The sequence below is a fragment of the Ctenopharyngodon idella genome, chromosome 10, assembly GCF_019924925.1.
Source record: "Ctenopharyngodon idella isolate HZGC_01 chromosome 10, HZGC01, whole genome shotgun sequence".
NCBI lineage: Eukaryota > Metazoa > Chordata > Actinopteri > Cypriniformes > Xenocyprididae > Ctenopharyngodon > Ctenopharyngodon idella.
This window is the reverse complement of record NC_067229.1, coordinates 4,123,054-4,137,848: the sequence shown is the minus strand read 5'-3', so window position 1 is coordinate 4,137,848 and position 14,795 is coordinate 4,123,054. Positions and strand designations below refer to the sequence as shown.

At 34.3% G+C, this 14,795-nt stretch overlaps 3 protein-coding genes and 1 long non-coding RNA gene across 4 annotated transcripts in view; 1 reads left to right on the top strand and 3 right to left on the bottom strand.

Moving 5' to 3' along the window:
- The window catches only part of LOC127519819 (natural killer cell receptor 2B4-like), a 176,199-nt gene that overhangs the window by 1,828 nt on the left and 159,576 nt on the right, over nucleotides 1-14,795 (top strand). The gene's annotated exons all lie outside the window — the stretch shown is intronic.
- The window catches only part of LOC127519834 (SLAM family member 5-like), a 193,454-nt gene that overhangs the window by 63,149 nt on the left and 115,510 nt on the right, over nucleotides 1-14,795 (bottom strand). The gene's annotated exons all lie outside the window — the stretch shown is intronic.
- LOC127519862 (SLAM family member 5-like) overlaps nucleotides 1-14,795 on the bottom strand; it is a 97,840-nt gene that overhangs the window by 31,574 nt on the left and 51,471 nt on the right. The gene's annotated exons all lie outside the window — the stretch shown is intronic.
- Nucleotides 8,736-11,226, bottom strand: LOC127519917 (uncharacterized). Its single transcript, XR_007931971.1, has 2 exons — nucleotides 10,993-11,226; nucleotides 8,736-10,880 (listed from the first exon to the last, which is right to left on the bottom strand). It is a non-coding gene; the product is annotated as an uncharacterized LOC127519917 (long non-coding RNA).

Here is a 14,795-nt window from a genome sequence, read left to right as displayed (position 1 = left end):
ATTACACACCAGTATGACTTCATTTCTTTCCTACAAAACTTCTTAATGAGAATTAACAGAGGTTTAGATGTTGATATTTTATTGAAAATATTAAAGTTTGAAATCACTGTTATGGAGGTGAGAGTTTGCTTTAATTACGCTCTTGATTCTTGACATTTTAATTTCAGATGTAGATTTTGTAGACTGTAGAATAATTTATTCTAGATTAATTTCTGCATAATGACTTAAAAACTTTCAAAACATTAAAGAAGGACAGGACTTTATGCACTCAAATATCTTTATGCACTTTACTCTACTCAAAAATCAGTAAATGATGAAGCAACCAACTTCATTTAATCACCTTTTTCATCAGTTTTCTTGCAGTTTTTATTATAACCAATTTGCTTTAGAAACACACAGTTACAACAACTGGAGAAAAACTAAAGTCAAAAAGTCAAAGCCAGTTGACGAGCCCTGATTTATAATGTTATAGCAGATGTTTCACCACTTTTTTTGGAGGCTATAAAGAACTATACTGAATATAAGTAGGTGAATGCTCATCCACTACGGGGCTCCGGTAAGAAGTGTGACAGGAGACATGGAGCTGTTCAACTCTTTATATTTGTTTACATACTTGGCATCATTCAGTTGTACAGATTTTCTATTATGTGCACAAGGTATTGAATGTGGTCTTTCTGAAATAAACAGAATAGAAATATACATCAGTGTATGTCTAATAACATTAAGTTACATAAACATAAAAAGCAACTCACTACTGACACGTTATACATGTACCAATGTCACAGAGAGGGGATTAACAGCAGTGAACATATGCACATGAATCACCGTATATAGCTCTCATATTATAAAATCGTGCACAATGTAAAATTCGGTTGCACAAGCTGAATATTTAAACACAACAACATAATAAACATGCATCACTTATAATTTGTATAATTAAATAAACTTACATTCAATCACACACATTAACACCCGAAGAAATGGCGGAGCAAACGGCTGGTGAAAGTGAAAGTAAAACACAATGGCGGAATATATGGATTTCCTGATTATTCTCACAGTAAAACTGGAGGAAAAGTCTAAAATGTCCTTTCTTTCTTTTTCCAGAATCGTTGCTAATTGTGGTGATCTGGTACTTAGATAAAGATTGAATCATCTTTTCATGCTGACAGACACATACTCAACATGACTCTCCTCTTCAACTTTCTGTGAAAACATGATACAAGATATAATATTTTAAATGAAAAAAGTCCTTATATCAATGGTTTTGAAAAACAGTCAATATCAAGTATTGAAGAGTAGTAATGTTAGCATGATCTGCACAGGCCTACATCAATCACCATCATGGTAACCTCAAATGAAACAAACATGAGAGTTAAACTTCTGTTAATTTTCAATAAGAACTTCTGTAGATGTGTGACAGAAATAAAGTCAGTCTGGTTAGTAATAAGTGAAGCTGGTAATGCTGTTTGTGGAGTTGTTTAATCAGATCTTCAGAGATTTAATGTCTTTTATCTTCAGTTGATTTGACTAAGACTAAAGTGCATTTTCGTCTGAAGATAAAGACTAAGACTAAATCAAAAATGGCTGCCAAAATTAACACTGGTACAAACCAATAGGGTGTCGGAATGGTATATGTTTATACTTCTCATCCAACCACAATCAAATTCAATCTATCAGGATGGCGCGATTTATCTGGATATGTTTTTTTTTTTTTTTTTTTTGAACGATGACAAGCTGGAATGAAAACAAGCCGAAATGAAATAGGAGTAACGAGTCAATTTTTAAAATGTAAGGAGTAGAAAGTACAGATAATTGCATGAAAATGTAAGGAGTAGAAGTAAAAAGTCAGCTGAAAAATAATTACTCCAGTAAAGTATAGATACCCAAAATTTCTACTTAAGTAAGGTAACGAAGTATTTGTACTTCGTTACTTGACACCTCTGATGGTATCCCAAAATTTGAAGTCCAAAAAATTGCACCCATCCATTATAAAAGTTCACACGGCTCCAGAGGGTTAATAAAGGCCTTCTGAAGCGAAGCGATGCTTTGTGTAAGAAAAATATCCATATTTAAAACTTTATAAACCGTAATCTCTAGCTTCTGCTAACTGTTGTACGTGCATTCATGAGAGAGTGGCATCCCAGATAGCAAGCAATGATTGAAATAATGTTAAATCAATGTTAATGTGTCAACGTTAACCTCCTTGAAATAATATCACTTTTGCACCCGCAATTAATGTTGAAAAAATGTTGAAATTTCAACAAAAAATCAATGGTAATGGCATTGAATCAGTGTTACAATGTGATGTTGGTTCAAAAAGAACATTAATTCTAATCAGAGGTGGACATTCCAGGGGTCAGAAAGTGATGATTGAGCATTATTGAAGACACCTGATGATAACAAGCAGAATCACCAAAGGAGAAAATCGCAATTTTCCAGTCACCATCACAGAGATCAGGGTTTGCTTTAGTTGGGCTCTTGACACTTGACTTTTTAATATTAGATTTTGTTTGGGCTGTTGTAACTGAGTTCTAATAGCTATACAAGCAAAGAGAAAAGATGGTCAGGTGGTGATAAGCAAAATATTCTGATAAACAGATTATATTGAAACAGCTGATCTTCTGCTGTAATCAATAATGTAAATCTAACTCAGATATTGGGCTGTAAATGAGTTTAGTGATCAAATAATGATTATATGAAATCATAACCAACGCCTCTTGTTGTAACTCAGTTACAGCAGCCCGAACAAATTCTAATATTAAAAAGTCAAGGGTCAAGAGCCCAACTAAATCAAACTCTGATCTCTGTGGTGGTGATTAAAAAAATTGTGATTTTCTCCTTTGGTGATTCTGCTTGTTATCATCAGGTATCTTCAATAATGGTCAATCATCACTCAATTAATCACTTAATTATCTCATTAACTTTAACTCTACTTCAGTGGGTGCAATAAAAATATGGCAGGACTTTTACTTTCTGACCCCTGGAATGTCCACCTCTGATTCTAATGATATTCATGGTGTTGAATTACATGAAATTAGAGGATAAATTAAATCAAATGGTGTTTTGGTGCCCCCTAGTGGTTAATGCATTGCAGACATCCATTATTTTGTTCTTTTGCGCCTACCGTACTTCAGCAGAAAATGTCTGACACTGCTGTTGGTAAGCGTGTCTCTCTTCTCTCCTGTTTATTGTGTTAAAAAATTGATAAAAGTGTGTTTAAATGAATTTTTCAAATGTAAACGTTTGTAGTGATTATATCAATAAATGTACAATGAGTTGGATGAGTTTATATGTCCGATGAAAACTTTGTTGGATAATTATCGTTGTACCTCGTGCCTCATACAGTGAAATTAACATGTGCTGCTGCAGCATCAGGTGGCTAAATGGAAAACACACCGTTAGCCTTAGTGAGAGAGTTTGTTCATTTTATGTTTTTCTTATTTAAGTGGTTAATGTCTGCAGTGTTTTTCCCTGTTTCTGTAACACATTTTGGTATTTCTCAGGTATGTGATTTTCATGTATATTTTTTGTTATTTTGTTAACATGGAATTGTTACAAATTATATGTAATTCAGTAGAAAATGGCTGACACTGCTGCGGTGGTTAATGTCTGCAGTGTTTTTCCCTGTCTCTTTAATACATTTTGGTATTTCTCAGAGAATTAAAAGCACGGACAACCGGAGTCTTGTGTGCGTCATCTATTCGGGGTTCGTGACTGTTGCGGGGGATATAAGGCCACATCGGGAACAACAAACGTTACACTTGCACTCTCCGAAAATGAAACAACTACAACTGACTCAAAGCCACACAGCCTGAAATCAACTGAAAATAAAAGAAGACAATAAATCCTTCAAGATTTCAGCAGAATTTCTTTTTGAGAATTAACAGAGGTTAAGATGTTGATGTTTTATTGAAAATGCTTGGTCACCATTTTGGTGATCAGTGTTTCCTTTAGTTGGGCAGTTCGACTCTTGGCTTTTTGTGGTGGAGGTGATGGAAGGGAATACGATGCTGAACTTTGCTGTTCATTTAATTCTTCCTCACCTTAAAATATCTTTAAAACCAAGCATGTATTTCTAACCAGCACAATGTTGTAAATCCAATTAAAATACCACATCTCAAAAATAACTGCATCTATTTCCTCATAAGCAGCGTGCATACGGGTGCCTAAAGGTTGCGTCTAAAGTCTGCTGCCTTAGCAAATTGTGCTGCATTACTGCCATTCACAATTGTTCCTGTAGATTTAGCATTTATTAACATGAAGAACAAAAATAGCCTGGCACAGAAAGTGCATAGAGATCAATGTAAGATTTAAACTCGATACAAAACATACCTTTTATGAGTTCTTGTTTTTAATGTTGATAATATTATATGAGCAAGAATGCAAATCCAAATATGTATATAATTGCAAATGTGACATTTTACAACAGTTCAACAAACAAAAAGTGATGTTCTTCACAGTATTTTTAGAATTTGCTCTATTTTGCAACGAAATAATAGTTCCAATGAAAGCCACGGCAGAACTACAACACAGCGCTGTTTCGTGAACGAATCTGCGGCTTTGAACGAATCATTCGTGAAAGTAATTGATTCAATGATTCACTTATAAATACAGCCACTTGTTTGTTACTGAACAAATGACATGATGACTCACACATTAAGACAGTGACTTACTGCCACCTTACCAAATCACTTTTCACGTTATCATCATTGCATATTTCTCTATTTTATTAATTTAAAACAAATGTTGTACAGGTATTTATAAAGATTAAAAAATGTACTGGAAAGTCAATTTAGGGGACAAATATTGTCCCTTAATGGAAAAAGTGCAGTCTAAGTGGAAGAGAGGGGGTACGCAGAAGGATGGTAAATGTCTAATATTCATGAGGTGAGACGTCTCTATTAAAGGATACGCTCCCTGCACTTCGCCTACCCCTCACACCAGAACCGTTTTCGGAACCGAAACTTAGAAATCTTGCACGGTTCCGGTTCGTTTAAAAAAACACTACCGGTTCCGGATGAGAACCGGTTCTCGGTTCCCAACCCTAGTTGTTTTATTGTTTCGTTTGACAATACCATGATGGAGGTCAGCATTTGCTTTAGTTGTGCTCTTGACCCTTGATTGTTTAACATTAGTTTCTCTTTGGTTGCTGTAACTGTGTTTTTAAAACACATTTGTTATGACAAAAAAAGAAAATGTGATCAGATGATGTTAGCCAGTTATTAAAGGTTACAATCATCATTTAATGATCTGATATTGGGCTCATCAGAGTCTAACCTATTATTTTATACTTTTTTATTATGGTATTCCTGTGACTCGATGCATGAAATCCATCTCTGCTGTTATAAGACAAATAATAAGAAAACAGTTTGTGTTAAAAACATATTGAACTACTGAATCATTCAGAGACATCAAGAATTGGCGTTTGAATCACAAGAATGGTGACAATCAAAAGCTTCATGCCGCAATTCATGCTGGGTACCAGCATAGTACGACACTCATCCATGACTCCCAGCATGCATTGCGCCATGATTAAATTATGCAGCTGCAGCAGAGCTGATCTGTTTATCTGTTAAAGGTTTGTTTGGTTGATTTTGAATGCTTCTTGATTTTCTAACGGTAGGCTTCTGGCAGCTTTTAGTACACAGCAAATTCCCCAGTGTTAAATTTACACCCCTCAGTGTCCACACTACAGGGTGTTAAAAGTAACACTGAAGCAGTGTTAAAGTTAATGAGATAATTAAGTGATTAAGTGATGATTGACCATTAGTGGTGACTCCTGATGTTAATAAGCATAATCAGTGAAGGAACATGAAAGAAGATTAAAATGAATGTTTTATGGAATGTTTCGTTTTAAATCACCGTGATGGATTTCAGTGTTTGTTTTAGTTGGGCTGTAGACCCTTGACTTTTTTATATTAGTTTTCCTCTGGCTGTTCCAACTTTGTGTTTGTAAAGCACATTTTGTTGTGGCAAGAGAAAATGTGATCTGGTCACAATATATTTTGATGATGACATTATCATTCTGCAATGGCCTGATTCACTGATGTCATTCAAAGTCTAAATGCTTGATGTGTAACTTTAGTATCCAACAACAAAATGAGCAATTTCAAAAATACACTGTGGAAGCTTCTGTGTTTAGACATACACAGACATCAAGAATCAGCATATGATTCTCAAGAACTGCAACAGTGAGCAATTAAAGACCTATTAAGATCATTTCAGGCAAAAGAGCTGAAAAATGATATATACAGTCAATAATAAAGATTTACTGGTTTATCACTTTCGACCAATAGGTGGTGCTGTGACCAAATTAATGTGGTATGGTCAGAGCAGAGGTGGACATTCCAGGGGTCGGAAAGTAAAAGTCCTGCCATATTTTCATTCCACCCACTGAAGCAGTGTTAAAGTTAATGAGATAAATAAGTGATTAACTGAGTGATGATTGATTGTTATTGAAGACACCTGATGATAACAAGCAGAATCACCAAAGGAGAAAAATTACCCACCATGGTGGATCCAAAATGGTCAATGTTCATATTCATGCATTTTATTCATATTTTATGTTAATCATTTACGGCTTATGATTTATCAATATTACTTTTGATTTCATATATTCATGTACTCCTACTCCATATATTAATCCTCATCATATTTTCAAGTATTTGCTCTATATTTTACCCTTTATGGTTATTATTCTTTTATATTTAAGAGTATGTATGCTTGCTATATTCAATTGTTCTTCAAAGTGTTCCAATGTGACAGGTCACGTTGACAGGTTTGTGGTTAGATACTGGACGTCTGCCAAGTACTGCAGAAGTGATGTTTTCGGAATTAGTTGCTCATTTGAACTCAATGTACCTTTTGTATCAAAATATGTCCATTTCTATTTCTGCTGACATGTGATAATGTAAGATTTGCAAAATTCCCTTAAAGGGGTCAAAACATCCCCTATATCTATTTTCATCTATTTTTTTTTTTTTTTTTGACATCGGACCAGTCTATGACATAATGGATAAATTCATTTGACCTTTTCTCATTAGAACAAAACATAAGTTTATGTGGGATGTAAATTTCCCTATGCTTATGGTATAAAATGGACTGAGTCGTTGATAGTTGAGCCTTTCCCTTTGCTTTCGTTTGCTTTTCTTTACTCTTCTTCTTCTTCTCTTCTATCTCTCATTTCATTCTGCAAATGTCTTAATTTTGTTCTTTCTTTCTGTATATTCTGATCTTCATCTATTAGATACAATACTCTGGATTTTACAATACTCTACATTTTATTATTAACTATTAATTACTTAATGAATTTGTTTGTCTCTATAATTTTTAATTAATAAATTTATTCCTTATTCAAATTTGATCTCTGACGTAATCAGTGCTGGACTGCCTGGATCTCATTTTCTCACATTTTTGCATCACACCATCACAGAGATCAGGGTTTGCTTTAGTTGAGCTCTTAACCCTTGACTTTTTAATATTAGATTTTGTAGGTTTGTTTGTAACTGAGTTACAACAGCTATACAAACAAAGAGAAAACATGATCATTATTTGATCTGGATCACCAAACTCATTTAGAGCCCAATCTCTGAGTTAGATTAACATTATTGATTACAGCAGCACTGTGATTCTACAGCAGAAGTTGATTTGATCAAAAAAAAAAAAAAAAAAGTCATTGTCATTTAGAGACACAGACATCAAGAATCAGCCTGTGAATCTCAACAATGGTGAGAATAATAAAGCATGTTGCAGTGCATTCTGGGTGCCACCAATCAAAATTCATCCACTGCTCCCATCATGCATTGCTGCATGAGTAAATTATGAGCTTAATTGTCTTAGTAATTTTCTTTATTCTAACTATTCTATTTTTTGCTGTTTTTATGTGACTTTTTAGTAACTTGTTTTCTAATGTTCAGGGTTGATGTTTATCAGAATATTTTGTTTGTCACCGTTGTTGAGATTCATACACTGATTCTTGATGTCTGTGTGTCTCTAAAAGAAAGATTTTTTTTTTTTTTAAAAATCAGAACAACTTTTAAGAAATCTTATGGATTATATTGAAAAAGCTGATCTTCTGCTGTAGAATCACAGTACTGCTGTAATCAATAATGTAAATCTAACTCAGAGATTGGCTCTAAATGAGTTCAGTGATTCAGATCAAATAATGATTATGTGAAATCATGCATGTGAAAATGTGCATTTGAATAGTCTTGAGCCAAGAAATCAGAGGAAAAAAGAATTTTGTTTCTAACTGTTATGGTTCAAAAGTTATTAGCATAAACAGAAGTGAAACTTTGGACAGGTGCCTCCGCACCTTCGGTGCTTGGCCCCTAAATACTGACAAACAGATCAAGTCTGAACATCACAAAACAAGCTACTGTCACAACAAAACAACAGAAAAATAAAAGCAACCAGGAACAATCAATGAAAATTACAGGACAATTCAGCTGCATAATTTATTCATGCTGCAATGCATGATGGGAGCCATTTTTGATTGGTGGCTCCCGTCATGCACTGCAACATGAAACACTTTATTTGGTTGTCACCATTGTTGAGGTTCATATGCTGATTCTTGAGGTCTATGTGTTCTTCAGAAATTTCAGATTATAAAAGTACTAGGTTAAAAGAAAAATAACAGATAAAATTAATTAATAAAGTGTTTAAATAAATTGAACAAATTGAATGTCTTCAGAGCCCCTGTTTCCCATCCCAGTGCTAATTCAACACCTGAACCATTTTACAAATCAAGCAAAAAATGATTTATTAATGAAACATAAGAAAAAACGGTAACAAAGAAAACAAAAGATCTTACATGGAAGCAACTGAATTCAGGAGGGGGCAATGGCCAAAATAATAAACAAAAATAAGTCTATTTTAGTAAACTAAATAACCGAAGCACAAAATAACGATGCAAAAAAGGCAATTCTAAACCTATCTCCCTCTCTATCTATAAACAGGAGAAAAAAATACATAAAAATAAATGGCACCCACCTCCCTACAGCTTCCTTAAATTAAAACAAAGTATTGAGAAAATAATGAAACAAAACATGAAACAACTTGCCCTGCACTCAGGGGTTAAAGGTGGAGTCAGTAGAATTTCAAAAACACTGTTTGGAAGTTAGTCGGGCCGACACCAACAACAAATGTGTAACCAGAGGTGGAAAGTCCAGGGGTCAGAAAGTATGAGATAAGTGTTTAATTGAGTGATGATTGACCATTATTGAAGACACCTGATGTTAACAAGCAGAATCACCAAAGGAGAAATTCACAATTTTTAAGAAACCATCACAGAGGTCAGGGTTTGCTTTAGTTGGGCTCTTGACCCTTGACTTTTTAATACTAGATTTTGTTTGGCTGCTGTAACTGAGTTATAACAGCCAGACAAGCAAAGAGGAAAGATGATTAGGTGGTGTTGGTTATGTTTTCACATAATCATTATTTGATCTGAATCACTGAACTCATTTAGAGCCCAATCTCTGAGTTAGATTTACATTATTGATTACAGCAGCACTGTGATTCTACAGCAGAAGACCAGCTTTTTCAAAATGATCCAAATGTTTTATCAAAAGTTGTTCTAAAAAAAAAAAAAAGTAAAAAAAAAAATCACTTTCATTTAGACACACAGACATCAAGAATCAGTGTATGAATCTCAACAGTGGTGACTGTCAAAAAGCATGTTGCAGTGCATTCTGGGTGCCACCAATCAAAATTCATCCACGGCTCCCATCATGCATTGCTGCATGAATAAATTATGAATTTAATTGTCTTAGTAATTTTCTTTATTCTAACGATTTTATTTTTTGCAGTTTTTATGTGACTTTTTAGTAGCTTGTTTTCCAATGTTCAGAGTTGATCTGTTTATCAGAATATGTTGCTTGTCACCGTTGTTGAGATTCACAGGCTGATTCTTGATGTCTGTGTGTGCCTAAAACAAATTTTTTTTTTTTGTTGTTGATCAGAACAACTTTTAAGAAATCTGTTGGATTATATCAATAAAGTTGGTCTTCTGCTGTAGAATCACAGTGCTGCTGTAATCAATAATATAAATCTAACTCAGAGATTGGCTCTAAATGAGTTCAGTGATTCACATCAAATAATGATTATGTGAAAACATAACCAGCACCACCTGATCATCTTTTAACTTTGCTTGTCTGAGTACACTGGGTTTTGATGTCTGGAGCTGCTGTGCTGTTGGCGACTAACAACAAAAACATTGTATTTACTCTTGTGTACTGTATGTTCATTTATTGTGCTTCCTTGTCGTTCGTTTATCAACTACGCTTTATTTTTCTTGAAGCATTTTGTTGCACGTCAGCTGTGATAAACAGACATCCACTAGCATTGCATGTGTAACAGTGGCCAGCTAGTGAGAGTTAAGCAGGTAAACCACTGCGCACTGATGACTACTAGAGAATGAGGTGTTTAGCGTCATTGTTAGTGCACTCGCCTCGTCTGCCAGCAGCGATCGGGCCGGTGTTCGAGACCGACTCAAAGTAGGGTGGTTAGGATTGGAGTGTGAGTTTAGGAGGCGGAGCAATGAAGAGAGGGGTGGGTTTGTTTGGGTTGATTTCAAATATCAACAATGTCCAACAGCGTTTTTCAAAATCTACTGATCCCACCTTTAAGTGAAAAGAGTCCTTTAACAATAAAAAACAACAACATCTCACCTGCACTAATCTCACAGACCAGTAATATATAAAAGGGAAATAAAACACACGTCGGCAACAGGGACTCTTTGCAAGAGAGACGGATGGAAAACTCCTGCCTCTGCAGCATTGGAAAACTGGACGGCTTTTATGGCAGAGCACGCAGTCGCAAGAGCAAATCAGCAAAGGGTGACACTCAGGAGTGCTGATTAACAACAGGTGTTGCTACTCATCCTAGGAGAGCGGAAAAAATATGAAGACACAACAGGCATACACAACACCTTTACAAGCATACGTACTGTGATGTAACAATACAAAAACATATAAATTAATAATGTTATCCTACCGATGTATGTGCTTTTCTTTTGTAGAACACGGGCTCAGCATAAGTGATCTCATTTGCACAATTCTCAACTGTTTCAACAACAACAATAATGGATGCATTAAAACAACAAAACTCAGACTTAAAGGGTTAGTTCACCCAGAAATGAAAATTCTGTCAGTAATTGCTTACCCTTATGACCTTCCACACCCGTAAGACCTTCGTTCATCTTCAGAACACAAATTAAGATATTTTTGATGAAATCTGAGAGCTATCTGACTCCCTCATAGAAAACAATTTAACCACCACTTTCAGGGTCAAGAAAGGTACTAAAGACATTGTTAAAACAGTTGACGTGATTGAAGTGGTATAACCTTAATTTTATGAAGTGACAATAATACTTTTTGTGCACAAAAACAAAAATAACTTCATTTAACAATATCTTATCTACTGTGTCATCCTCCTATGCAGTTTACGTTTACCGCTTCCAGGTTCTACGTCCGAATGCCGGCTCAGTATTGGCTGATGCTACACACGTGAGCAGCACGACGCATGCATGTGATGCTGACACAGGAGCTGGCCAATAGGGACTTGGCATTCTGACATAGAACCTAGAAGCACTGAATATAAACAGCGTATGAGAATGACACACAATCGAATATACTGTTGAATAAAATCATAATTTTTTTTTAGTGCACAAAAAGCATTCTCGTCACTTCATAAAATTAAGGTTGAACCACTGTAGTCAAGTTAACTAATTTAACAACATCTTTAGTACCTTTCTGGAACTAGAAAGTATTGATTATATTGCTGTTTATAGACAAGTCATACACCTTTGGCAATTCATCAAAAATATATTAACTTGTGTTCTGAAGATGAACAAAGGTCTTATGACATGAGGGTGAGTTATTAATGAGAGAATTTTTTTATTTTTGTGTGAACTTTTTTGGGTGTTAGCTCAAGAAATCAATACAAAAAAAAGCAAATCATAATACTACAACCCATAAAAAAAGTTATGTGTAATAAAGTGAAATGACACAGGAAAAAAGTATTGAACACACTAAGAAAATGCACTAAGGAAACAAGTCAAGAAAGCAACAGATTTCACTAAGTTGTTCTCCCTCCTACCTGTGAATCAGTTGGGTTAGTGCATGTTGTTAGGTTAGAAAAAGGCTTACCCACCTCTGAATGCAAGTATTGGACGTTTCATGATGGGTAGAGGCAAATAGCTCTTCCAAGACTTTCACAAGATTTTTGCCATACATACACTCTCTAAAAAATTGCTGTAAAAAAACGGCCAAATTTTAACAGTAACATGCTGTTTTCCATTAAAACAGTAATATACCACAGAAAACAATGCATTCTGGGTAATATTGATGTTTTCAAGAAAGTAGCCTTCAGCAATATACCGTGAATTAACAGTGTATATTAACAATTAACTAATATAGTCCACTTGAGAGAGTGTGTGTGAATTCAGACACTGATGAACACCTGCTGTTAACAAGCAGAATCACTGAAGGAAAGAGAAACAACAAGAACAGAAAAAAAAAAGAGTAAATCAACTGAAGATATTACATCTCTCAAGATCTGATTGAACAACTCCACAAACAGCATTACCAGCTTCACTTATTACTAACCAGACTGACTTTATTTCTGTCATTTGTCTACAGCAGTTCTTGTTGAGAATTAACAGAGGTTTAGTTGTTTATTGTTTTGTTTGACGTTACCATGATGGAGGTCAGCGTTTGCTTTAGTTGTGCTCTTGACCCTTGATTATTTAACATTAGTTTTTTTTTTTTGGACTATTGTAATTGTGTTTTTAAAACACATTTGTTATGGTAAAAAAAACAAAATGTGATCAGATGATTTATCATTTAATTGCTTGATATTGATCTCATCAAAGTCTAATCTACTATTATATAGCTCATGTTTTATACTTTTATTATGGTATAATTAAAACAAAACTAAGTCTGATAATGGATTAGACACTATATAAGTTCAGTGAGCTAATTATTATGTAATAATCATTATCAAATCTTCTCTTAACTTCTTCATGCCCTAACAAGTGTTTCTTAAAAAATACATTTATAGCAGTGAATCAAGAGACAATGTGATGGTTATGTCTTCATCAACACATAACTATCAGCACTCAATGATTTTTTTTTTCTCCACATTTGTTTCTATCATAACAAATGTGATTTGCAAAAATAGTTTCAGCAGCCAAATAAAAAACAAAAACTGATGTATAAAAAGTCATGGGTCAAGAGCTCAACTAAAGCAAACACTGTTCTCCTCAATGGTGACATCAAACCAAACATTTTCAATAAAACATCAACATCTAAACTTCTGTTAATTCTCAATAAGGTCTTCTGTAGAAATAAAGTTAAACTGGTCAGTAATAAGTGTAATAATGTGTAATGGCTGGAAAACAGTTGTAGTTGTTCCAACTACAGTTGTTCTTTTCAGTGGTTCTGCTTGTTAACAGCAGGTGTTCATCATTAATGCTGAATCATCACTTAAATATTAACTTAATTATCTCAGTGCAACACAGCGTCAATGTTACTTTTACTCTGTAGTGTGGACACTAGAGGATGTTCCTGTGAGGTTGAAAGAGTTAAAGGTGTAAGATAAAAAGACACACCCACAAAATGTATTTTGACAGTAACAAACTAAGTTTAAAAACAGTTATATACTGGCAACACTGTTGCCAGTAGTTTACTGTAAAATTGAGTTTTGTGGGTCACCATTGTGCTGAAGAGTAGAGCCTGTGCTTAGGTTCAGGAGAAGATCAAGAGACATTGATGATATGCTGTATGTTGTTTTATTTAACAGACGGTGACTGTGTAGTTGCTAATGCTGTGAAAATCTCTTTATTTAAAATGTTTTTAATGAACTCCAAAGAAATAAGCTCTTAGTAATTATATGCTCACATTATTAGCATATAATGAATATTAGTTTGTAAATTTAAATGGCAGTCAGACAATTTGAGGCAGTTAATTTCTGCAAATGAATTGAGGTAACATGAGTTTTAATTTAGTGCATGGTATGTTTACAGTAACATACTGTAGATTACAGTAAATAACTGTACAATCAACAGTAAATTACTGCCAACAGTGTTGCCAGCATTTTACTGTAAAAAAAGCCTGGCAAAGTCTAACAGTGTAGTGAAACACTTTTCTACAGTAATAAACTGTAAATTAATTTTACAGCAACAAACTGTAGAAAAACAGTAATTTACTGGCAACAGATTACCGTAAAATCATGAAAAACAGCAATCTACTGTAAAACGTAAGTCGAATTTAAGTTAAAAAAAGTTAATTTCACTGTATTTCAAGTATTGGTGAAATTTATTAGAACTCAATAATTGATCAGTAGAGTAAATGTTGAATTGAAGTGTTTTTTTTATGTGTTTTTGCACAAGATGTTGGTGTTTAATGTTTTGTTGGGATTTAAAGGGTTTCTGTTGTCTGAGTTTTGTGGGTCACCATTATGCTGAAGAGTAGAGCCTGTGCTTCAGTCAATGATGAGCTGAGAAACACTGATCTTGTACTGCATGTTGCTTTATTTAAAGGCAGTAACTGTGTAGTTACTGATGCAGTGACAATCTCTTAGTTAGTTTTAATTGCACGTGTGCTGTTGTTAGCTAGTAATTACCTGCAAGAGATTTAGTCTGACTTGATGTTTCTAGTTTTAATGATTTTGTTTAATTTGGTTATTTTTACATTAGTAATTTTCTTTTTTAGTGGACCCAAATGAAATAAGTTCAAGTGAGCAATATGCTCATATAGTTATAAATATTAATTTATGATTTTAAATGGCAGTCATCC